This window comes from Balaenoptera musculus, chromosome 11, assembly GCF_009873245.2.
Source record: "Balaenoptera musculus isolate JJ_BM4_2016_0621 chromosome 11, mBalMus1.pri.v3, whole genome shotgun sequence".
In the NCBI taxonomy this organism is placed as follows: domain Eukaryota; kingdom Metazoa; phylum Chordata; class Mammalia; order Artiodactyla; family Balaenopteridae; genus Balaenoptera; species Balaenoptera musculus.
The window spans coordinates 59,717,347-59,741,290 of NC_045795.1; the positions used below are offsets into that span (position 1 = coordinate 59,717,347).

The 23,944-nt window shown below is 45.1% G+C and overlaps 1 non-coding gene across 1 annotated transcript; it reads left to right on the forward strand.

Annotated features, from left to right (window-relative positions):
• Positions 1 to 5,076: 5,076 nt before the first annotated feature.
• TRNAG-ACC lies at positions 5,077 to 5,149 on the forward strand. The gene has a single exon. It is a non-coding gene; the product is annotated as a tRNA-Gly (tRNA).
• The last annotated feature ends 18,795 nt before the right edge of the window (positions 5,150 to 23,944 follow it).

The following is a 23,944-nucleotide window of genomic DNA, read 5'->3' on the forward strand; positions in this document are numbered from 1 at the left end:
GCTCAAATGTCCTCTTACCATCTGACCCTCTTCCACGGCCAGTGTTGGCCCCTCAAGCGCCTCTGCAGAGACCTGGGATGCCAGGGAGGCCAGTTTGAAAGTCACCAATCTGACAGGTGTGACCTATATTTGGAGCTATCTGATAAGAAGGTAGAGGAACTGCACATGCTTTATAGGAACAAGATTGTTTCCGAACAAAACATTCTCTAACCACGGCTTTTCTTTCACCAGAGACTTATCCTCATTCAAATATCCTTTGCAATTAGCCCAAACAATTGTTTAGAGCCCTTCAAATAAAACGATTACAGAGAAGGGGTGGGAGAGACAATACGAAGCTGAGCTGCAAGTGATCGCAAGTTCTTGGAAGAGCAGCAAAGGGAAGGACAGAGGTTACCTGGTCTGTGCCCGTGTCAGGAAAGGAGGCAGGAAGGGAACAGCAGGCATGAGTTGAGAGGTTTGAAATGGTTATTCCCAGGAGCCAATACCAATACACTTCAAAGGCACTCGGCCAACCAGGAGTATGGAGCAATATCACGAGGCACGGCTGCTGCCGGCACGAGTGCGCCACATGCCTGCTGGAGGCTGTTCCGGACTACACGGTCCCAGGGCTGCAGGCTGAAGTCCAGCAAGGTCGAGCCTCCGGCCAAGGAGCTACAGCTCATGCACACCCAGGCTTGGAGCAGCCACCCAAACTGGAGTGCCAGGCAGCACAGACCAGGGACCCTGGTCTGGTTGCTCTGATCCTGGCTTAAGGCTCACAAGGGCCACTGAGAGGAACAGCCTGACCGGCATTCCCAAGCAGCTGCTGTGGTCAGTGTCCCCCAGACCCTCTGAACACTGCTGACCCTCCCATCCTCACATCTCCATGTGGCCACCATGATTTACCACTAATATGCTCTGGAAGATCAGTGGCTTTAAGTGGGCAAGCATGCTTAGGGGTCTGCATTATTTAACTAACTCTCCCATTCTCTGTGTATTAGGGTGTCTGCTCCTTAAGAGCAGGGAATATGCCTTATTCCTTCTATTTCCCCAGGAAACACTGTGTTGGGTGCTCAATATATGTTTGAAGATGAGTGGAAAGGAGGCTGAGAAGTAGAACGGGAGTGTGGGTGGAGACAGCAGTGATTCTGGCCTTGTGACTCTAGTCTTTCAGCAGTGATCAGCCTTTTAGGCCACCCTCAGTAGCGGCTTGCCCAGTGCCTCACGAGCCAGCAGCGCCCATCTGCCTTAATCTTTGTACTCACTCTGCTGCTTTGAACACCCACTCCCCTTATCACAAAGTAAGGCAGCAGCAAGCTTTCACGATTCCCTTGCTGGAAAGCTGCAACTCTTGCAGCACTTTCTTTCTGTTTATAAATAAGTTCATTTGTATAATATTTTAGATTCCACACATAAGTGATATCATGTGATATTTGTCTTTCTCTGTCTGATTTACTTCACTTAGTATGATCATCTCTAGGTCCATCCATGTTGCTGCAAATGGCACTACTTCATTCTTTTTTATGGCTGAGTAATATTCTATTGTATATATGGACCACATCTTCTTTATCCATTCATCTGTCAATGGACATATAGGTTGCTTCCATGTCTTGGCTATTGTAAATAGTGCTGTTATGAACATTGAGGTGCATGTATCTTCTTCTGGATTGCTGGATCATAAATATGTTTGTTAAGTTTCTTTGAAGCTATTACAGTTTCTCCTCTCTCATGTTCTCAATGTCATTTATATACTGGAGAAATCCAGTCCTTTGTCCCATAGAATTTCCCGGTTTGTTTTTTTTTTTAATTGGGCTTCTTTCCTCTTCAGTAATGTTGTTTAGCAAGTTCCTCTATCTCCTGAATTTCCTATAAACTGGTAGTTATGTCCAGATGCTTGATTAAATCCAGGTTTAATTCTTTCTGGCAAGAATATTCCTTAGGGAATGTTCTTGTATACTTCCAACTGCATTATATGAGGAGACATAATTCCCATGGCAACTTCTTAGCTTACATCCTTATTAAATACATAAAGTTTCTTAAACTTTATATACTCTTCTTGAATCACAGTCTGGTCCCACTTGTAGGTTCTTACCATTAACTTTAAGATTTAGCCCTAGAACCATGATAAACCACTGGGTACTCCCAGCAGCTGAACCACCTAGAGATCAGCAGGTACAACATAGGAGACTTGTCCTTAAGTTTCTTTTCTTTTTTTTCTTTTTTTATAAATTTATTTATTTTTGGCTGCGTTAGGTCTTCATTGCTGTGCGCGGGCTTTCTCTAGTTGCGGTGAGCAGGGGCTACTCTTTGTTGCGGTGTGCGTGCTTCTCATTGCGGTGGCTTCTCTTGTTGTGGAGCACAGGCTCTAGGTGTGTGGGCTTCAGAAATTGTGGCACGTGGGATCAGTAGTTGTGGCTCACGGGTTCAGTAGTTGTGGCTTGCAGGCTCTAGAGCGCAGGCTCAGTAGTTGTGGCGCACGGGCTTAGTTGCTCCGCGGCATGTGGGATCTTCCTGGACCAGGGCTCGAACCTGTGTCCCCTGCATTGGCAGGTGGATTCTTAACCACTGCTCCACCAGGGAAGCCCTTAAGTTTCATTTACTGTCCACATTTATCCTTATGCCATGCTGTTGATTTTTAACCTCTGGAGCCACGACAAAGTTCTGCTTGGAATGAAATGGTACATGGCATCGAACCAGGTGCTTGTGTTACACAGTTATCCTCAGAGCTATAGGGAGTCAGCCATGTTATTATAAACAAAGCAACTAGATCCACAGATGTAAGTTATTGATACCAATAAATAACTTGTAAGCCTGCATGCTTGGTTAAAAATTCCCAGCTACATTTAAGCAAGTTTGCATAAATTGATTAACAAGAATTCCTAGCTGCAATAATACTTAATTATTGTCCCAGAACTCACAACTATAGTTTTGGGAACTAGATCCAAAAACATCCTCCAGGGCTTCCCTGGTGGCGCAGTGGTTGAGAATCTGCCTGCCAACGCAGGGGACACGGGTTCGAGCCCTGGTCCGGGAAGATCCCACATGCTGAGGAGCAACTAGGCCCGTGAGCCACAACTACTGAGCCTGTGCGTCTGGAGCCTGTGCTCCGCAACAAGAGAAGCCGCGATAGTGAGAGGCCCGCGCACCACGATGAAGAGTGGCCCCCGCTCGCCACAACTAGAGAAAGCCCTCGCACAGAAACGAAGATCCAACACAGCCAAAAATAAATAAATAAATAAATAAATAAATAAAAATTTAAAAACGTCCTCCATCCGGCTAAGACTTTTATTCGCATCTCCAGAAATTCAGGCAGATATTCGAGGGCCCTGGTATCTCAATGCCTAATGCTTCTGCAATTGCAGAGAACGAGGCGATTGTGAGATTAGCCCAAGTTCTGCCTGCCTGCTTTCTTTCTACCCAGAAACTGGGGAGATAATTTTCACTTGTTAGGGAAAATTAACCCAACCTCTCAAATTAAATGGATGCAAATCTCACAATCAGGGACTCAGAATCCACATGGAGTCACAAACAGTCTATTGTGCAGACCTGTCTTATGGAAACCTGATCCATTCACAGAGGAGTTGAGATTCTTCTTCTGGATGTATTTTGAGTTTTATGAAGACTCCCTTGGGAATCTGGAGCCCCCAAGGGAATGGGCTATCAGACACTGGAAGGGAATACTTGCCAATCACACCCAAGTTAGATCACCTTTACAGAAGAAATCGGTGGTGTTTATTGGTACTGAAATTGGTGCTCCCAGAGACATCCCTGATTTGGGCCCTGAACTTGGCTCTGGTGCCTAACTGGGAGGCTGAATCCACAGCAAACTTCTGGAGCAGGGCCACGTTGTCACAATCCGCTGATTAATCCACGAGCAGGTTTCCAGGGCCCTTCTCCAGCTCCTGGGGCAAGTCATTTTTGTGTCTCAGTTTTTCCACTATCACAGGGATAACAGCAGCCCACACTGGAGACAAAAATGATTGGAAAAGCAACGCAAGAGTACGCTGTGAGTACCGACACCGTCCTCACAATTCCCTTAGCCTGGAGGCTCCCATCCACCATGGAGAAAAGTTTTATTCCCTTTCAGTGGTCAGGGAAACACTCACTCTTCATGGCTTTATCAGCCCTCCAGCTTCCAGACCGAGACAAACGGAGTCAGTGGGAAACTGCTGGGGAAGCCAGCTGTGCAACAGTGAACAACTGTCTTTGTGAGAGAGGAAGGCTGTGCTGGGCAGTGGCTAATGGGCCTGCGCAGTGGAATTTTTCTCCCTTTTTCACCAGACTGAGCCTCGCTCCTTTCTGGCAGGCAGACAGGCCCCCTCTTCCAAGTATGCAGGAAAGTTCTGTTTTGACAAGCACACACATTCTTTTTCAAAAGCCACAGAGGCAAACGCCTTTGTGGCAGACAGACCAACTCCCTTCCAGCCCAGGAGGTGAAAACCCTTTCACGAGCCACATAATGGGAGCAGCACCGCACTCGCTGATGCAGGCCCCGAAAAGTACACAACTTCCATTCTGTGGCTTCCACATACATAATGTCCTTCCCCTCACAAACCCAAAGGCTGGCAGGGCTGTTTGTCCGGCACTGGGCCTGGGGGGAGCAGGGGGTTGGCAGGAGTCATGAGGCATTTTTCTGTGGGCTTTGGTTTCCTGGCCAGTTGAACCCAGTCCAATGATTGTCCCAAGGTTCTGCCAGATAAAACAAGGAGAGAGCTTTTCTAGATGCCTGGTGACTAAGAGAGGGGGGAGGGAAGGCACAAGCAGGATGGGGGGAAGGGGCACCCAAGTCCCAGCCAAGGCCGTGGCTCAGGAGACCCCTACCCGAGCAAGGACTCTGACCCTGCCCTACGGAATGGCCTCCAGAGACCTTGCCCTTCAGGTGAATGCCTGGCACTCAGGCCATTCTCCCCCTGGCACGGGGCCCTGATCTTAGCACCCCTTGTGACTGAAAGTCAGATTCCCTGGAACAGGGGGTTAGCATTTTCAGTGAACTAATCCCACTTGCGATATTCAGTATTCTGAGCAGTCGGCCCTATCCGGGAGCGGTCTGGAAAGCTGCTGCTTCCCTGAGATGGTATCAAGAATGGTATAGGGACTTCCCTGGTGGTCCACTGGTTAAGACTCTGCGCTACCAATGCAGGGGGCCCGGGTTCGATCCCTGGTCAGGGAACTAGATCCCACATGCCACAACTGAAAAGATCCCATATGCCACAACTGAAAAGATCCCCTATGCCACAACTAAAAAGATCCCGCATGGGGCAACGAAGATCCCACGTACTGCAACTAAGACCTGGTGCAGTCAAATAAATAAATAAATATCTTTTTAAAATCAATTACTTAAAAAACAAAAAAAGAATGGCGTAAGACACTATCCACTCCCAAAGTACCTCACTGAACTGCCCATCCACTGTGCTTGAACTTCGTACACTTGGAACCACTAATTGGGAGTCACTAAAGCATCATCTTCAAAAAATTCTGCTTAATATTTGCAAACAATGCTACCAACAAGGGCTTAATTTCCAAAATATAGAAACAGCTCATACAACTCAATAACAAAAAAACAAACAACCCAATCAAAAAATGGGCAGAAGATCTAAATACACATTTCTCCAAAGAAGACTTACAGATGGCCAATAAGCACATAAAAAGATGCTCAACATTTCTAATTTTTAGAGAAATGCAAATCAAAATTACAATGAGGTATCACCTCACACTGGTCAGAATTGCCATCTTCAAAAAGTCTATAAATAATAAATGCTGGAGAAGGTGTGGAGAAAAAGGAACCCTCCTACACTGTTTGTGGGAACATAAATTGGTATAGTCGCTTTGGAGAACAGTATGGAGGTTCCTTAAAAAACTAAAAATAGAGCTACCGTATGATCCTACAATCCCACTCCTGAGCATATATCCAGAGAAAACCATAATTTGAAAAGATACATGCACCCCAATGTTCACTGCAGCACTATTTACAATAGCCAAGACATGGAAGCAATCTAAATGTCCATCAACATATGAATGGATAAAGAAGATGTGGTACATACAAACAATGGAATATTACTCAGCCATAAAAAAGAATGAAATAATGCCCTTTGCAGCAACATGGATGGACCTAGAGATTATCATACTAAGTAAAGTAAGCCAGACAAAGACAAATATCATATGATATCACTTATATGTAGAATCTTAAAAAATGATACAAATGAACTTATTTACAAAACAGAGACTCACAGACATAGAAAACAAACTTATGGTTACCAAAGGGGAAAGGAGGGGTGGGGTGGGATAAATGAGGAGGTTGGGATTAACATATACACACTACAATATATAAAATAGATAAGCAACAAGGTCCTACTGTATAGCACAGGGAACTATATTCACTATCTTGTAATAACCTATAATGGAAAAGACTACGAAAAAGAATAGACATATATATATATATGTATAACTGAATCACTTTTCTGTACACTCGCGACTAACACAACACTGTAAATCAACTCTACTTCGATTTTTTTTAAAGTTCTATTTCAGATGCACATGTTAAGTTCACTATTATGCTCTAATTAAAATACATAAATTCATGTAGGCAAATTACAAAATATATGTAGACTTCACTCCCCTGGGGGTCTAGTGGCTACTCCTCTGGGACCTCTTCTTCTTTTGCCCTGATTTTATGTTCCTCTCACTTCCTCAACATGAAGACCCACCTTTCACATCAGTCTCAACACACCCACACTGGATTGACTATTTCCTAGTGTCTAAGCCGAGGAGTTAAACACAGAAGTTGTCCAATGTCCAGTATTTAAAGTATGGATACTTTCTGTCTTGGTTACAATTCAGCAATTCTATTTCTGTTGCTCTGTTATTTTGGTACCTAAGTGTGACTGCATAGATGTGTGAAATGTTGACAATTCCAGAGGAGCTCTTTTCTCCTGAAATATAAGGGCTCTATGATACCGTTTTGCAAAAATGTCTTTGAAGTCTTCCTACAAAGTGCCTGAGTTCAGCCCTGCAGAGGTGGGCAGGGTGAGAGGGTGAGAGCTCCTGATAGGCAGGACGAGGACATCATCCAGGCTGCTGGTGGCCAAAAGGATTCTGATAACTCCAGGCTCTTTCCCCTGCAGTCACTTCAGGTCTCCCACTATCGAATGCCCCTCTGGCTCTAACAATTTTTCTCTGACCACAAAATGTGGCTTTGCCAATGCTCGATGTTTAATTATTTCAATTTCATTAAGTCTAAGTTACTCAGATTGTCTTCTTGTCTTCCAGTTCTTTCAAACCCAACCTGAAGGGTATTTGAGACCCAGGGCTTAGGATCAATGCAGGGAGGAAGGTCCAGGCTTCTAAGCCATTCCCACCTCTAGGTAAATGCATAAAAAGAATAAAACAGACCTATATACTAGGAAGCTTAAGGTTTCCCATTGATTTTCACTTTCTTTTTGTTTTTAATGAAGAAGGGTAAGGAAGGCAGAACTGTGAGGCGCACGAGAGGAAAGGGACAGAAGGGAGAGTGGTGCCAGTTTAGGCCAGAACCATTGGTACTGATGGTCTGGCAGGAGCAGCGCTGGGCATCACCTGCATTGGCCAGAACACAGCACAAGCCTTCAGAGCCTCGGTGAGCCGCACTGGCAGCTCCAGCCAGTTTCACCCCTGAGACCAGGCCAACGGTGACCTCAGGGAGTGACCAAGTTCAAGGTGAGGCTTCTTAGTGTGGGCACAAGTCCCAGAGACAGGAGAGAGGCCAAAATCACAGACAGAGACAAGGGCTAGGAGCCTGGAAGCTGGAGTGGAAACCAGGCAAGAAGGACCCCAGCAATGAACATTCTAGCTGGAAACTTCCCCTTAACAGTCATCAGCTGCCTAGAATGTGGATGGTAAGATGCTGGGACGAGACAGCTGGGTTCAAGGAAGGATGAAAGCAACCAGATTCTGGTAGGTAGAGTTGGGCACAAGAAGGGCTTCAGGTAATGCTTTATGAATGATTTAACATTCAAAGCCTAACATTTTTAGCCCTTTGAGGCTTTATAGGAGGATGTGCCCCTGTCTTCTGGAGCCGTACCGTAACTACTTGGCCCAGGCCCATCCTTGAGTCAGATAAAGGCAGTGGCTGTAGTGTGACAGCAGTTGAGCTACTGGCACACATCCTGCATCCCGGGTGCCCACGTGGGGCCGGAGGGCTACTCCCCTAACCAGGGTCTGTCTTGCTCTTCCCCTGCCTTGTTTCCAAACCTCATTCACTTATTCAATAAATAGTTATTAAACAATTACGGTGTGCCTTGTGCCATGCTATACAGAACTGGTTCCTTATAGTCTGGTGGGGATTTCAGACAGTAAGGAGGCAAATAAAAATAATTACAAGTTATTACCAATTATGATCATGGTTTTGAAGATAAAAATACGATGCTACGAGAAAGAAAAAGTGGGGTTACCTACTTCGGAATGGGAAATCCATGAAGACCTCCCTGGAGGAGTGGCATTTCAGCTGTGCCCTGAATGCAGAGCAGGAGTGGGAGAGAGATCATGCAGGCAGAAGGAAGAGCATATGTGAAGGCGCTGACTTAGGAAGGAGCTGGAAGCATCACAGAACCGAAGCAGGCTTAGCCTGGGTATGTTGTCATGGTGGTGACAAAAGGCAGAAGCAGAAATGCAAATGGAAACGTGTAAGTGCTCTGTCAAGCATCTGCTTGTGTCACCTCTACTAACATCCCATTGGATAAAGCAAGTCACATGGCTGGATGCAGAGAGAGTGGGAGGTCATCAGAGGTCATGGCAAAGTGCGTGACTGAAGGAAGGAGTGAGGTATTGGAGCCATAGATGCGATCGCTCTACCACACCTGCACTCTTCTTTTTTGGCTTCTTGGTAAAGGAGGAGAGCTCATCTCATTAGGAATTTAGCCTGATTTAATGTTGGAGGATCACTGACAATTTTTCCTTTATATATTTTTAATTTACATACCAAAAAATTCACCTTTTTTTTGGTATACTTCTATGATTTCTAACACTTGCAGAGACTTGTGTAACCACTACCACAAATAAGATACAGCACTATCTTCATCACCCTTCAAAATTTCCTTAGGTCACTGTTATTTTGAGAGCTCATGTCTGGATGCTACATCCCAAAGAAAACAGGTAGGGTTTCTTTGTTTGTTTGTTTTTAACATCTTTAGTCGAGTATAATTGCTTTACATTGTTGTGTTAGTTGCTGCTGTATAACAAAGTGAATCAGCTATATATATCCCCATATCCCCTCCCTCTTGCGTCTTCCTCCCACCCTCCCTATCCCACCCCTCTAGGTGGTCACAAAGCACCGAGCTGATCTCCCTGTGCTATGCGGCTGCTTCGCACTAGCTATCTATTTCACATTTGGTAGTGTATGTAAGTCCATGCCACTCTCTCACTTCGTCCCAGCTTCCCCTTCCCCCTCCCCGTGTCCTCAAGTGCATTCTCTACATCTGCGTCTTTATTCTCGTCCTGCCTCTAGGTTCTTCAGAACCTTTTTTTTTTTTTAGATTCCATGTATATGTGTTAGCATACGGTATTTGTTTTTCTCTGACTTACTTCACTCTGTATGACAGATCCTAGGTCCATCCACCTCACTACAAATAACCCAATTTCAAAACTGGTGGTTTTGAATGAAAAAAGTTAAATCCTTGACAGCACCTCTGGAGTGTTCTGTAGCCAGAACTTGAGGTTTAGCTGAGAAAATGCCCTAGTCAAAAGGGGAAGCCATCAAATGGAACACCCTATGAAGACTACGGTAACAAGAAATCTAAAAATCTTCGAGTGAGAGGGATCTCAGCTGGAAGAGATCTCCACCCCACCATTTTACAAAAAATACTAAATCCCTGATGGGTTTGAGTGCATTTTCAAGGAGGAGGGGAGAGAAAGAAAGAGAGAGAGAGAGAGTGAGAGAGCTAAAACAAGAACCCAAGTCTCTTGCTCAGTCCAGTGTTCTTTCTGCTGTTCAAGGCTTCTTTAGCCATTGGCCACTCACCTCCTTCATAATGTTCATCTCTACCTTTTGTGCTCATTCTCTGATCATCTGGCCCAGTGGGAATGGACTGGTCTCTCAGTGCTCTGTTTTCTTAATTTCTCTAGTAGAAGCTGAAGGCACTGTTCTTCTCCAAAGAACCCTATTTGGTGCTGAGGGATTTGAGATGCCTCCCCTAGGTTTGCAGAGGGAACAAGGTTTTAGTTCCCAGAAAATTTAATACACAGTTTGATCTTTGCTACTCTACTGAACTCCTACTGAGTTTGCATTTCCTTATCTCATAGCTCTCCCAGCTGCCAGGTAATTTGATCTGGATTTGTCTTATCAGTCCGAGGACAGCAAGCAGGTGACGAATGAAGGGCTAGGGAGGCAGCTGTCTCTTCTTTGAAGCCATGGCATTTTTGGAAGGGACTGTGTGTGTGTGTGTGTGTGTGTGTGTGTGTGTGTGTGTGTGGGTAGCAGTTGCTAGAAATGGAGGTAAAACTCACTCCTACACTTCTTAGCCCAAGAACTGTAGTGTTCTTTGTCTTTGCTCCCTCCAATTCACTTAGATGTGACTCTTTCATCTTGAGGGTTCTTGGTGTTCATGGGGTTTTGTGGTGGCCTGGTCATTGTGGCTCTCTTCCCAGAGGACAGAATTTCCCTGGCATGACTTTGGTTGATCTTAAAACAATAGCTCACACTTATAAATCATGGTCAGATGCTCAAGCTGAGTGTGGAATGGCACAGCAGGTGGATTATTCAACCTTCCAGAAGACAAGCCCTGTTGGTACCATGGGGCTGCTGCCCCAGGTAACCTGGCTAGGTCTTGAGCTTCAGAAGTGAGATTAGAGGATCAAGGAGAAGCTGTTGAGGCATGGCATCTGACCCACTTAAACCTGTTATACTCTCTTCAAGAGTCTGATATGTCCTTTGAGAGGCAACGTCTCTGCATTGTATCTCTCCTGCATGACTGCGGGGAGAAAGCCCTCTATTTCTACTGGAATAAAAAAAATAAGCAGGGAAAATGGAATCTAGTCTAATGGATATCCAGACCCAGCAGGACAAAGCCCTGTGATGATGAAACCACCAGGCTATCTCCATGCAATACTATTGCTGCCGTAGACTAAATAGAAAGGTACCCAGCGCACCCACTTGATACCTCAGCATCCCTGTGCCTTGGGGGTGTGATGTCATAAAACAAGTCAACCTTCATTTAGGGGAGTCATTTCAAGGTTTCCCATCCCTGCTCTCTGGCTCACTTTCCCTCTGCTGCTGTCACCAGGATGTCAGCACCCAAATTAATGCAAGGCCCCAAACCAAGCAAGCATCAATTGGATTGTCAGGCCAGTGAATGACCCACCCTGGGGACCTGCTGTTATAGCCCTACCTCAGCTGTCACCTTCCTGTGGCCTTCCACTTTCCCCAGGCAAGCAGAGCTGCCAAAAACAGCAGTCAGCTTCTCCCAGAGGAAGGGAAAGCTGTGTGGAAGGTCAGGTAAACACAGGGCCTGAAAAAGCTCTCCCCTCCCCAACTCACATACGCTGCTGTGTCTTGTCCTGGCTTCAAGCTAAGGACCTCTAAATCCAGCCACAATAGTAACACTGCGATGGCAGGAAGAATGTTCAGCCCAGAAACCACATCCTCCGCAGTGCCACAGCTGGCACCAGTGAAGGACGTGGAGCTAAATCGGAAAAGAATTTGAATGACAAAGTGACATGATGTCCATCTCAGCTAATGATGGGACAAGTTGGTCTTCCATCACTGGCCAGGCAAAACTGCCAGGCCCAGATCTGTATTTAAAAGCTATTTCTCATGGTTTTAAGTCACCAGCTCAAGCTCAATATCTAAAACAAAGAGAATGAATTATGGAACAGGACGAAGTGAGCTTGTTAATTTTCTCACTGAAACACTGTGAAATGGAAGCTTTATTCTAAGAATGGTATATCCTCAGGGCTCTCTCTGGAGAGACGCTGACAAATCCAAATGTCCTTACTGTTTCCTTTACCCCTCTACTTTATGGCTTTTTTGATACACATTTATAAAATATGTATATTTCATGGTATGTCTGTATCTGTAGGACTCGAGGAATTCAAGTCTGTGATTCTCTTTAGGACTTCCTTGACCATAAAAAGTGTTTAGGTGGTATTACTGATGAACACACACACACACAGACACACACACATTAGATTGTGTGCAGCCTGTCTGTATGTATTACAGAGGCACCCGTGCGGGCTGCTGGCTATTGCCCATGCTGGTGAGCTACAGCCCATCTCCAACTGGAACCCAATGAAATAATCATGATAATTTTGCCTTCATGTATCACCTTTCATCAGGAAGGATGAAAGGACTTCAGAAACTCTGGGTTCCTCTTTGATCCGGGCTCCTATCTGGTACACCAACCTCCATTGTGTATTCTGCCCCTACCCCACAGATGGGCCTCCCATTGATGGTAATTGAACTTCCATATGCAGAGCACCAAGGGGCCAGCCTGGCCTGAGAGCCTCCTGTCGGCTGCCAGGAAGGAGAGGGCTGCTTCCAGAGGGCCTGCAGTGGCTGTTCAGCGTTTGCAACAGGGCATGGTCTATAAACATGGGGAAAGAGGGAAGGAATCCTTAGCTGCAACTTTAGTTTTGAGAGAGGGATACTTAAGGGCAGGTGGAAGAACATTCTAGGCAGCGATAAAACAAATCTCCAGAATGGAGGTGTCGCCTAAGGCTCTGCTCTTAGCTGTCTTCTCAGCCACGCCCAGGACTTTAGCTATTAGCTTTATGGGAAGGACTCTGAAATATATATCCCAGGCTCAAACTCTCCCCTGGGTCTAGCCAGGCCTCTCCAGCTGTCTCCTGGGCATTTCCATCCACATATTTCGCTGGAACTTCTCAACTTCCACCAAATATAATGTATGATTCTTCCTCCTTTGCTCTCAAACAGTTCCCTTCCCTGACTTTCCTATATGTAGTTGCTGGAGTTAGAGCGAGCCCTGGGTAAGTTAGTCAAGATCTTTGTTCTCATGGAGCTTGCATTTTGGAGAGGGGGTGGGGAGGGGAGAAGGCAATCAACAAAGAATGAATGAAGATGAGGAATGCCAGGGAGTGATGGGTCAGGTGATGATAGGCTAGGGGTGTGGACTGCCTTGGACAGCGATCGAAACTGGGCTCTCTAGGGAGAGGATGGGGAAGAAAAGCATTTCAGGTGGAGGGATGAGCAAGCACCAAGACCCCACGGCAGCAAGGAGATCTGCCCGTTTGTGGAACAGAAGAGACGCTGGGCTGCTGGAGTATGACAGAGGGAAAATGGGAGGAGATGAGATGGGAGAGGTGGGCAGGGAGCAGATGAGGCAGGGTTTGCTGCGTGAAGTTTGGATTTTAATCTGAGCGCCGTTCAAAGTCAGAGGAGGGTTTCAGCAGGGGCTCTGGGAGCTGACGTCCATTACTGGCATCTCTCAGCTGAGCCTTTAAGTCACTTTGACTCTTCTCTGTATCACACACCTCTCGCTTTCCACATGGGCAGTATGTAACAGGGAATGAGGGTAAGGTTTTGGTAAACCTCCAGCTCCCCGCATCTCCCCTCCAGGGTCTTGGACAGAGTCCTCTGTGTTCAAAAGGACTCGCAGCCACACGGAAAACAAAGCATCCCTTTTGTGATCACTGGGAAAGCACCAATACCCCTAAGGCTGTGAATGTGGCTGAGGCTAGCGGACCAAAGCATAGTTTTCTCATATTCTGAGAATTTAAACCTTGGAACCCACCTGCCCAGGCATGCCTGCTGGAGGACGGGGTGAGCGTGGGGTGGTAGAATGGAGACTGGCTGGTGCATCCGTCTCTCAGCTGCCCTCAGTGTTGGCTGCTAAAGGATCACAGCTGTTTCCTCTGCCAAAGAATTCCCTTGGGAGGTTACACCTCCCCATCAGGGGGCAGTGGGCAGCCCATGACCCACTGGCATGGGGGTACAAAAGGCCGGCCCCTTACCACCGGGTGAGACAAGTCTGTGGTGCACTTCATGCTCCAGAGCTCCCTCGGGATCAGACCAAAGCGTCTCCAGCTGAGCCCCCATCCTCCTTGCTCTGTCCTCTGCTCCATCTGGCTCCCCCCCTCCCCTTCCCCTGACAGCACACTCTCAAGACACACGCCCTCGATCACCTTTTCAGGCTCTGTTTCTCAGGAAGGTAACCTAAGACAAGTGGAGATATAGCCAGACCTTTTAAGGATCCTGGACTTAGGCTCTCTGCGATATTTTTAATTCACCTGTCTCCTTTAAATTCATCCATTTATTCAACAAACAGTTGAGACATGTTTCGTACACTCAGGACCATGAGAAACCCAATGCGCACAGCCCATGCCCTCATGGAGAGTACTAACAGGGGGAAACGCAGACATTAGACAGGTAAATGCATCCACTGGGTACAGGGTGGCCAGGCAGGTCTTCCTTGCTGTAATGGGATTGTCTGCCTCCAAGGCCATATTTCCAGGATGATGGAGGGGTGGGTGAGAGAAGCACAGCCACCAGCCACCTGAGCCTTTCTTCTGCTTCAGGAGCTGCTGGGATGTAGTTGGGATTAGGGGCCAAAATGACATTATTTAGTCTCACCATCTCCCTTGAGCTGACTCTTGTCAGTCAACCCACATAGGGAGGCGCGGTTAAAGGGGAGAGGACACTGCAGGAGGCCCCTTGAGGTGCTCACTCCTTGTTTTTTCTAATTCTTTTACGTTTTGGAAAGACTTGCTCTTTTCAGCCTCTCAGGAGGATGGTCTACCCATAGGCGATATGGCTGCCTCCCCAAACAATCTGGCCAGGATTTTAACCACCAGCCCACAAAATCCTAAACAGTTTATGCCCAGCAGCCCATGCTGTGAGCTGAGATTCATGCTGCAGTTCCCATGCCTGAAGGAGAACATTCCAGCCATCCCTGGGCTCTTCTATGGAGGCTGTATCTTGCCAACGAATTCTTTTTGCCCTGGGACCCGTGGCCACACTGCTGGGCTGAGACCTTCCTGTGTTCATGGGGCTCTCCTGCCCCCAGGGGCACCAGTCGTCTCAGTTTCCCACCTGGAGGAGGTAGAGGAAAGCTGTTGGCTGACACTTGTTCAGGCCACTCTGAGAGGTGCAGCCTAGGGAAGACCTCTGTGAATGGCAGCCAGATCCCAGCATCCTCTGTGAGTGCCTGCTAACGGAAGAGATCCCTTAGGGCCAGCACCAGCATCATCTTGTGTGCCCTCTGCAGTTACACAAGGCTCCCCCCTCAGAAGGGTCTCGTGCTTGGTTTAATGCTCTTGGTTTAATGGTCAGCAGTGGGAGAAGACAGGAGTGGGGGCAGAAGAAATCCTGCTTGATTGTCAAGAGGACCAGATCTGTCTTCTCTTGCTCTGACAGATGCTTGGAGCTGGTCATTTTTCTCAGGGAGCTCTTGTGGGCTCCTTGGAGGCTTCCTGCTAGCCCTTCACTGGGAGTTGCCTCCCTCCAAACAGATGTTTCTCTCTTCCAAGAGTCAGCTGAGGCTCTTTCCACAGCCCTTAGAGATCCAGCATTCCCCCTCAGCTCCTGGGGCTTCTCTTGAGAGGAGCCCAAGCAAACCCCACTCTCTCTCTTCTGCAGAGCCCTCCTCCACCTAACTCTGTCTCCTCAGTCTTGCAGCCATGCACCACTTTGTCTCTGTCAGCTGTGCAGTGACACACTGACCTTTCCTTCCACACTTCCCAATGCAGGCCACGCATGTCACAGCGTTCTGAGTGGCCCCATGGAAACCCCCCCCACTAAATCTGAGGCAAAAGTAGCACTTCCTACCACTCCCCCCTAAGTGGAGTGAGACATCTCATGTCATGGCAATGGCTTTCTCCAAAAATAAACACACACACCCCTTCAAAATTCTCTCTCCTCACTCTCTACTATTTTTGTATATTTTCTATACAAAATATAGTAGAGTGGTGGGTGAGACAGGACTCAGGAGTTTTGAAACCAGTTCTTGACAATTTTCTTTCTTTTTAAAAAAAAAAAAACATCTTTATTGGACTATAATTGCTTTACAATGGTGTGTTAGTTTCTGCTTTATAAAAAAAGTGAATCAGCTATACATATACATATATCTCTATATCTCCTCCCTCTTGCATCTCCCTCTCACCCTCCCTATCCCACCCCTCTAGGTGGTCACAAAGCACCGAGCTGATCTCCCTGTGCTATGCGGCTGCTTCCCACTAGCTATCTGTTTTACATTTGGTAGTGTATATATGTCCATGCCACTCTCTCACTTCGTCGCAGCTTCCCCTTCCCCTTCCCGTGTCCTCAAGTCCATTCTCTATGTCTGCGTCTTTATTCCTGTCCTGCCCCTAGGTTCTTCAGAACAATTTTTTTTTTTTTAGATTCCATATATATGTGTTAGCATACAGTATTTGTTTTTCTCTTTCTGACTTACTTCACTCTGTATGACAGACTCTAGGTCCATCCACCTCACTACAAATAACTCAATTTTGTTTCTTTTTATGGCTGAGTAATATTCCATTGTATATATGTGCCACATCTTCTTCATCCATTCATCTGTCGATGGACACTTAGGTTGCTTCCATGTCCTGGCTATTGTAAACAGAGCTGCAAAGAACATTGTGGTACATGACTCCTTTTGAATTATGGTTTTCTCAGGGTATATGCCCAGTAGTGGGATTGCTGGGTCGTATGGTAGTTTTATTTTAGTTTTTTAAGGAACCTCCATACTGTTCTCCATAGTGGCTGTATCAATTTACATTCCCACCAATAGTGCAGGAGGGTTCCCTTTTCTCCACACCCTCTCCAGCATTTATTGTTGACAATTTTCTTTATAATTTTTTTCTTTTCGCCGCGCCTCACGGCTTGTGGGATCTTAGTTCCCCGACCAGGGACTGAAACCGTGCCTTCGGCAGTGAAAGCGCAGAGTCCTAACCACTGGACCACCAGGGAATTCCCTTCTTTGTAATTTTTACATGAGGGATCTGGCTTTGGAATTTCACACTATTGTGTCTCATTGTCTCTGGGGAAACTTCAATATTAAGATCTTGATACATGCAAGGCCCTGGACTAAGCACCATCACCTAAATAACAGACTGTTTACAAAGCCCTATGAAGTTTATGAAGCATCTCACATACCCTACCTCAACTGATTCTCCCAACAGCTCTGTGATAGACATTATTATGTCCTCGCTTTACAGGTAAATATTTTGAGATTCAGTTGGCTGTGTGGCTGGCCCTTGTCAGTTACCTAATAAGTAGGATGGCCGGGGTGGAGACCCCCCTCCCAGGTTTTCTTACTCCCAAATGCCCGTTCTACCTTGGCATTTCTGCCCAGGAAACAGACGTGGATGTTGGTGACCATGAGAACAGCTTCCCATCAGCACTCTATGAGGTATGGGAGTAATGGGTATGAACATGCTTTGCAAACCATACAACAACCAACCAATGGAGTGTGATACTATTTACGTGGTTATTACTTTTAGCTTCTGGGTCATCTGGGTTGACTATTTAGGATGCCAAAGTTCACAGTCACCTGGAATGGTCATCCCACTGCTGGACTTTGGACCACTCTGAACACGGTCTACCCTTGTCTTCACCTCATGTGCCCTGTTTTGTGTATTTGGGGGTCCCTGACCACAAGTGAAGTTTACTTTTCCTGCCTCTCAGTACTTCAGGCCTCTGCTTATTGTCTCACCTAATTACCTTGCCTTCACAAAGGTGAGAAGGTTGAGGCAAAACTTCAAATCCCAGCTAGGCTACCCGTTTTCATCCTTTCAGTGGCCTTTCAGAGACCATAGCTTCTGACCTGGTCAAGTCCCACACTAGTCATGCCATCCCAAAGAGTGTCTGACATGGTGGGCAAGGAATCAGGCTTCTGGGAGAAATTTACATGTGGGCAAGATCTTGTACCTTCAGATCTTACATCAGATGGTCATCTACAGAGGACTACCCTGGCCTTGAGTGGAAGCAGCTTTGTACTCACCGAGGACATTGTAAATGATCTAGAGGAGTTATCAAAAGGGCAGAGGAACTCAAGTTAAGGAAACACTGGGTAAAAACAATAAACAAAAGATAATAATATTTAGTACATAATGTATTTAGTACCTGCTAAGCACTTTCATGCATTATTTTTTATCCTAACACTAAGCTCATCGGTCTATGGGGTAGGTATAATTATTTCCACTCTTCAAATCAGGAAGCTGGGGTACAGAGAGGTTAAGTAACTAGTCCAAGGTTACATATAAGTGATAGACACAGGATTCAAACCTGGGTCTTCCTGGGTTTGAAGCTTATGTTATTAATCATTATGCTGTGTGTCATCTGACTTCTTAGGGACACTGGAGAGGAAAACGGTAGATGTATCAAATGTGGGGAAAACCATAAGAGCTATTTTAAAGAAAGAATAAAGCACCTTTGTTCCAAAGTTCCATCAGTGAATATGCCATGAAAATGTGTATGATTCTTCTAGATTCGTCTCTTCCAAAGTTTCCCAAGCACTCTGCCTTGGCTCATAATGTAAATAATGGCTCTACAACTGAAGTTTTGCAAGGTAAAGCATCTTTAAAAGAACTCTGGATGTGTTACAGAAAAGTGATTTTCCAAAAACACACATTCCTGTAAAATTTCATTCTGAGGGGCAGTCATGAGGCCTCCTGCCCCTGTGGCCAAATGCACCACATTAAAGCAAATGAAAACATAACTCAGATGGTTAATATGAATTAGCCTTTCCATAACCCTTCATATTGTCAAAGTGCTTTGCCCTGCTGCTTCTGGTTTATATAAACTAAGTGATTCAGTCAGCCAAACACCAGGAAGAAAGATTTCACCAGGCTTTGATTGAATTAAATGGTCTACCATTCTTTGGCCAATGCTAAAGGTTTTATATGAAATTGAAACAAGAGAAAATTCCTGGGCTAAGAAAGTCTGATGACCAAGAAAACCTCTGGAATAATATTCTCACTACAGTCAACCACGAAAATATCCAAGGCCCTCCCCTCAAGTAGGTCGCAACTCTGTAAGAAAATAATTGGTGGGCCTTTGTTCTTTCCCTCTCTACAGAGTGAAAGCACCAACCCCTTCCATTTGGTGGCACAGCTGGCATGTTAGTGAGTTTTGTCCCCAAATCCAAGGTATCCTGAAGAGCAGTGTCTCAATTCAGGTACTCCCATCAGCAGATCCTGAGACAAGAAATTGAGTGTGAATGGCTTATTTGGGAGCACATGCCAGGAAACTCCGGTAAGAGAGTGGAGAATTAAAATGGGAAGAAAAGCAACCAATAAAAGGTCCATATTCAAATAAGTAGCCACTTTGGGACACTAGAGCTTAATCCTGCTTGGGCCCTTAGTGTCTCTGAGTTTCCAGCCTGATGGGTAAGGAGCTGGGGTATTTACACACCACCATTACTTATAGGTTAATAGCTGCTGGATAAGGATATCAAATCCCCAGCAACTCCAGCCTTTCCTCCTACAGACAGAGCCAGCTCCAGCAAGCCAGAGAGCGCCCTCAGGCAAAGTGCCACAGGTGCCACAGTCAACATGCGTGGAAATGGTAAATGCGATGCAAGCTGCATCTTGAGGAGGAGTGGAAGAATGTGAGAAAAACGCAGAGGCAGGGCTGACTCACGTATTAGGCCACTGTCTGGGGCCCATGAAAATGTTTTAATTTGAATTTCTTTTAAGATCAGAAAAAAGAATGAACATAATCATTAAAAAGATATAATAAAAATTCAGCTTGTGTTTGCCTTTATACCAGCACTGTCATAAAATATAATTTTTAATATTTTTTAATGGAGGAAGGGGCCCATGGAGACTCACAGAAGTCATACACTGTCCTTGAGCAGAGGAAAACCTTCAGTTATTTTTCTTGATTTTTGGCATATTCTACCGTTTCAAATGGCTCACACTGGTCCAAACCACCTACCTCTCCTGTTTCATTTCTTTCCTCTTTTCTTTCTTTCTCTTCTGCTTCCATGCTCCTGTGTCCCTCCTGCTGTATTTTTCTTTGTGTATCTGTAGTAGACATCTGTTATTTTTGTCTGCCCAGCATCTACTCCCAAATCTTTTGATAAAAGCCTCTGAATTCTTTTGAGAAGCCAGTCTGCCCTACCTGCTCCTGGCCAAGAGACAGGCAGGCACTTGATATAAATGAGATACTTGCTCCTTGGAATTCGACTTCTGAACAGAATAATGTGAGAACTACATTACTTCCTGCTCCCCAGACCCCTGGTGTGCCCTAGCTCCCATCCTCTTTGAAATCTCATTCTTCAGCTCTTCCTTCCATTCTGTAATGTATAGGATAAATAGATAATGTATATGAGAGGCATATATATATGCCTATATATATACATATGTATAGGAGAGGCATACCGTGTTCATAGATTAGAAGACTCAAGTCCATAAAAGCCATCAATTTTTGTTGATTTGATATTCCAAACAAAATATGAGTGGTTTTTCCTTCCATGAAAATTAGTAAGTTCTTTCTAGAATTTCTATTAAAATGCAAAGAGCAAAGGATAACCAAGACACTTTTGAAGAAAAAAACATAAATCAGGATGATTTCCTTTACCAGATGACAAGAATTATTATAAAGGTTTAATTATTGAGGTACAGATAACTAAGGTAAAAATCTAGACAAATACACCAATGATACTGAACAGAGAACCAAGAAAAACCCATATATGTATAGATACTTGACTTATGACAAAGATGACACTGCAGAGGATTAGAAAAAAGACTTTTCAGTAAATGGTGCTGGGACAATGAGATACCTATATGAAAAAAAAAAAAAATGAAGTGGATCCCTACTTCATACTCTACACAAAAATCAATTCTAGATGGATTTAAACCTAAATGTGAAAGGCAAAACAACAAATTCTTTAGAATATAGGAAAATATATTCATTATCTTGGAGGAAGGAAATAATAGAGAAACACATAGTAATTAATGAAATAGAAATTTGTTAAGATGGTAGATCTTATGTTAAATGTTCTTATCACAAAAAAAGTAGTAGGAAACTTTTAGAGGTGATGGTTACATTTGTGGCATTGATTATGGTGACGCTTTCACAGATGTACACTTATCTTCAAACTCAAGTTTCAAATCTCAAAATCAAGTTGTGGGAAAGTCTTTGCCTCCCTGGCTCTTCCACTCACCCCTTTCTTGTGAACTTTTCACATTTCTTGGGTTAAACAAGGCATAGAAAACACTGACCTACAGGAAAAGATTACTAAACAGGACTCAAAATTAAGAACTTGTTCATAAAAATCACCTTTAAGAGCATGAAATTACCTTTAAGGACCTGGAAATGCAAGAGTGGGAGAAAACCCACTTGGAACACATATAACTGACAGAGGTTGTATCTGGAATATAAAGTACTATAAATCAATAAGAAAAAAGCATACAGGGGCTTCCCTGGTGGCGCAGTGGTTGGGAGTCTGCCTGCTAATGCGGGGGACGCGGGTTCGAGCCCTGGTCCGGGAGGGTCCCACATGCCGCGGAGCAAATGGGCCCGTGAGCCACAATTACTGAGCCTGCGCGTCTGGAGCCTGTGCTCCGCAACAAGAGAGGCCGCGATAGTGAGAGGCCCGCGCACCGCGATGAGGAGTGGCCCCCGCTTGCCGCAACTAGAGAAAGCCCTCGCACAGAAACAAGGATCTGACAAAGCCATAAATAAATAAATAAAATTAAAAAAAAAAAAAAAAAAAAAAGCATACAATCCAATGAAAAAACAGGCAAGGGACTTGAGCAAGTCATTTAGAGAAGAGGATGTCCAAATGGCCAAAAATACATGAAAAGGTGATTAATTTCATTGTAATGAAAACTGCAACCACAGTGAGATGCCAATGGATGTCTCTGATGAGGGAAACCAAGTGTCTTCCAGGTTAAGAAGAAATTTACTCTGTATTGTATACCCTTTTGCATTAAGCATATTTTACATTATACTTGTATTTAAGTTAAAAGAAGGAAATAAAAGTACATTTGAATTAGAGAAGGAAAACAATGGAGGGAAGAACAGAATTGCCAAGACAAACCCTATTTCCTTGCTGTGGAACAGTGACAGGCATCAGCTGATTGATGTTCTTGAGCTCTGACAACTACACAAAGAGAAACTAATGGCTGATAGATCAATTGATGGAGTAATCCAACAGGTAATTCAGGCTCCCAGACCACTTTTTCTTTTCTAAAAGAAGTCTGGTTTAGTGGGAAATCTGGTTTTCTTTAGCTCACGGAGGGTCATACTGACTTGAAATAAACCCCTTTGAAATACATGTATGTTTTAACTGAATTATTTACGGAGGGGCTAAATTTTTCTATCCTGATGGACCAGTCATTCACCGAATATTGACTATACCACGTGCCAGGCACTGTACTAGATAACAAGGATGCAGCAGTGAACAAAATAGACAAATTCTCTGCCCTCTTGAAGCTAATCTAGAAGGAGAAACAGAAAATAAACAAATATCCAGAACAACAAAGAATTGAGGGTAGTGCTATTTCAGACAGGGTGGCCCTGTAAGGCCTCTTTGAGGAGCTGAGATTTCAGCAGAGAGTGGAATGAAATAAGAGCGGGAACCATACAACATCCACAAAGGGAACAGCAAGTGCAAGAGGCCTAAGGTGGTCTGCGTATTGATGGGTTCTACTGGGGTGATTGTTGTTTCATGGGATTGATGCTATTTTGCTGTGCTGTTTCCTTTAAAGAGGTAAAGTTACAAGTGGATTTCATGTCTGTCATTTGTCTGGATTCACTCCTCTAGACAAGCCTGGGTTGAGAGCAGATATTGTCAGTGACCTACTATGAAAGAACAGATTGTCTGCCCTGGTATCATGGCCATGTCATTCATATCCTGGAATGGCTAATGAGGTGTCTTCTTTTGGTATAAAACTAGTGTCTGGGGATTGTTGGACTAATTCTGTAATGTCTCCAAAGTAAAGAGGGCATCACTAACCACCATCATAAACTGGGGGTCTTAAGCTCCCTCCCACCTCTCCTCTCGGTATTCAGAGGGCGTATCTTGAGCTTCCAAACCCCATCCAGGACCGCTTGTTGCTCCTATTCCCACGGTCTTCCTTTGGGTTCCGACTTACACTCTTGTTTCTTCCATACAAAAGCCCTGTTTTCTTTTCTTCCACAATGAAAGTTGGCTCGTCAAAACGTAGAGCTCAAACATTTAGCAACCAAAAAACTGGTTCCCCTTTCCTTCAGGGCAGGGAGGGCTTGCTCTTCAAACTCTGCCAGCAAGTGTTGAGATATGTGTTTTCCATCCTGGAGGTGGGAAGTGTCCTCCACTCCCAGAGCGGATTGTGTCCCACTAATGGGACAAAGGAAAGGGAGGAGAAATAGTTGTCAACATGTAAAACCAGGTGGAATAATCAGTTCCTGCTACCTTTTCTTCTGCCTGTGATCTGTTTGTGTTCCCAGTGTCCCCAGGACGGAATTCCTTTCATTAGGTAGACACACCACCCACTACGTGGGGAGGGACTCCCTGACTTCCTTGGGTGTGTGCCTTAGCCTGGCCCCTAGATGAACTGCTCACCCCTCTTGTGCTTTGTTTCCCAGGGTGTGATTTCCTCATTATTCTGTCTCTTGTTCACCTCTGGGTCATCCTGCAAGTGATATGAGGCTCCAATATCACCACACAGGTGTTAACTGAAGCTATGGGAAAGTCTTTGCCTCCCTGGTTCCCCGACCCTCCCCTCTCTTGTGGCTGCCTGCGTCTTCCTCCAACTCATATTTGACTTTCCTGCTACAATCCCTGGGGAGTCCATCATCAGACCCGCCTTCTCAGAAAACACTCCTCATCCCCTCCCCAGCCAAATGAGCCCACCTACACTTGAACTTTGTACATATGGGGACACTTTTCCCATCATCTTCCTTAGGAAAAATAACCAGGTTATTTCTAATCTGAACCACCTTGGTGTTCCCTCTTCCACTTCCTCCCCATATTTTGTTGAAGGGTCAGGACTTACATGGGCGGCTTTCAGTAATGACCATTTTGTTCTTGCCATATTGTCCTCAGAT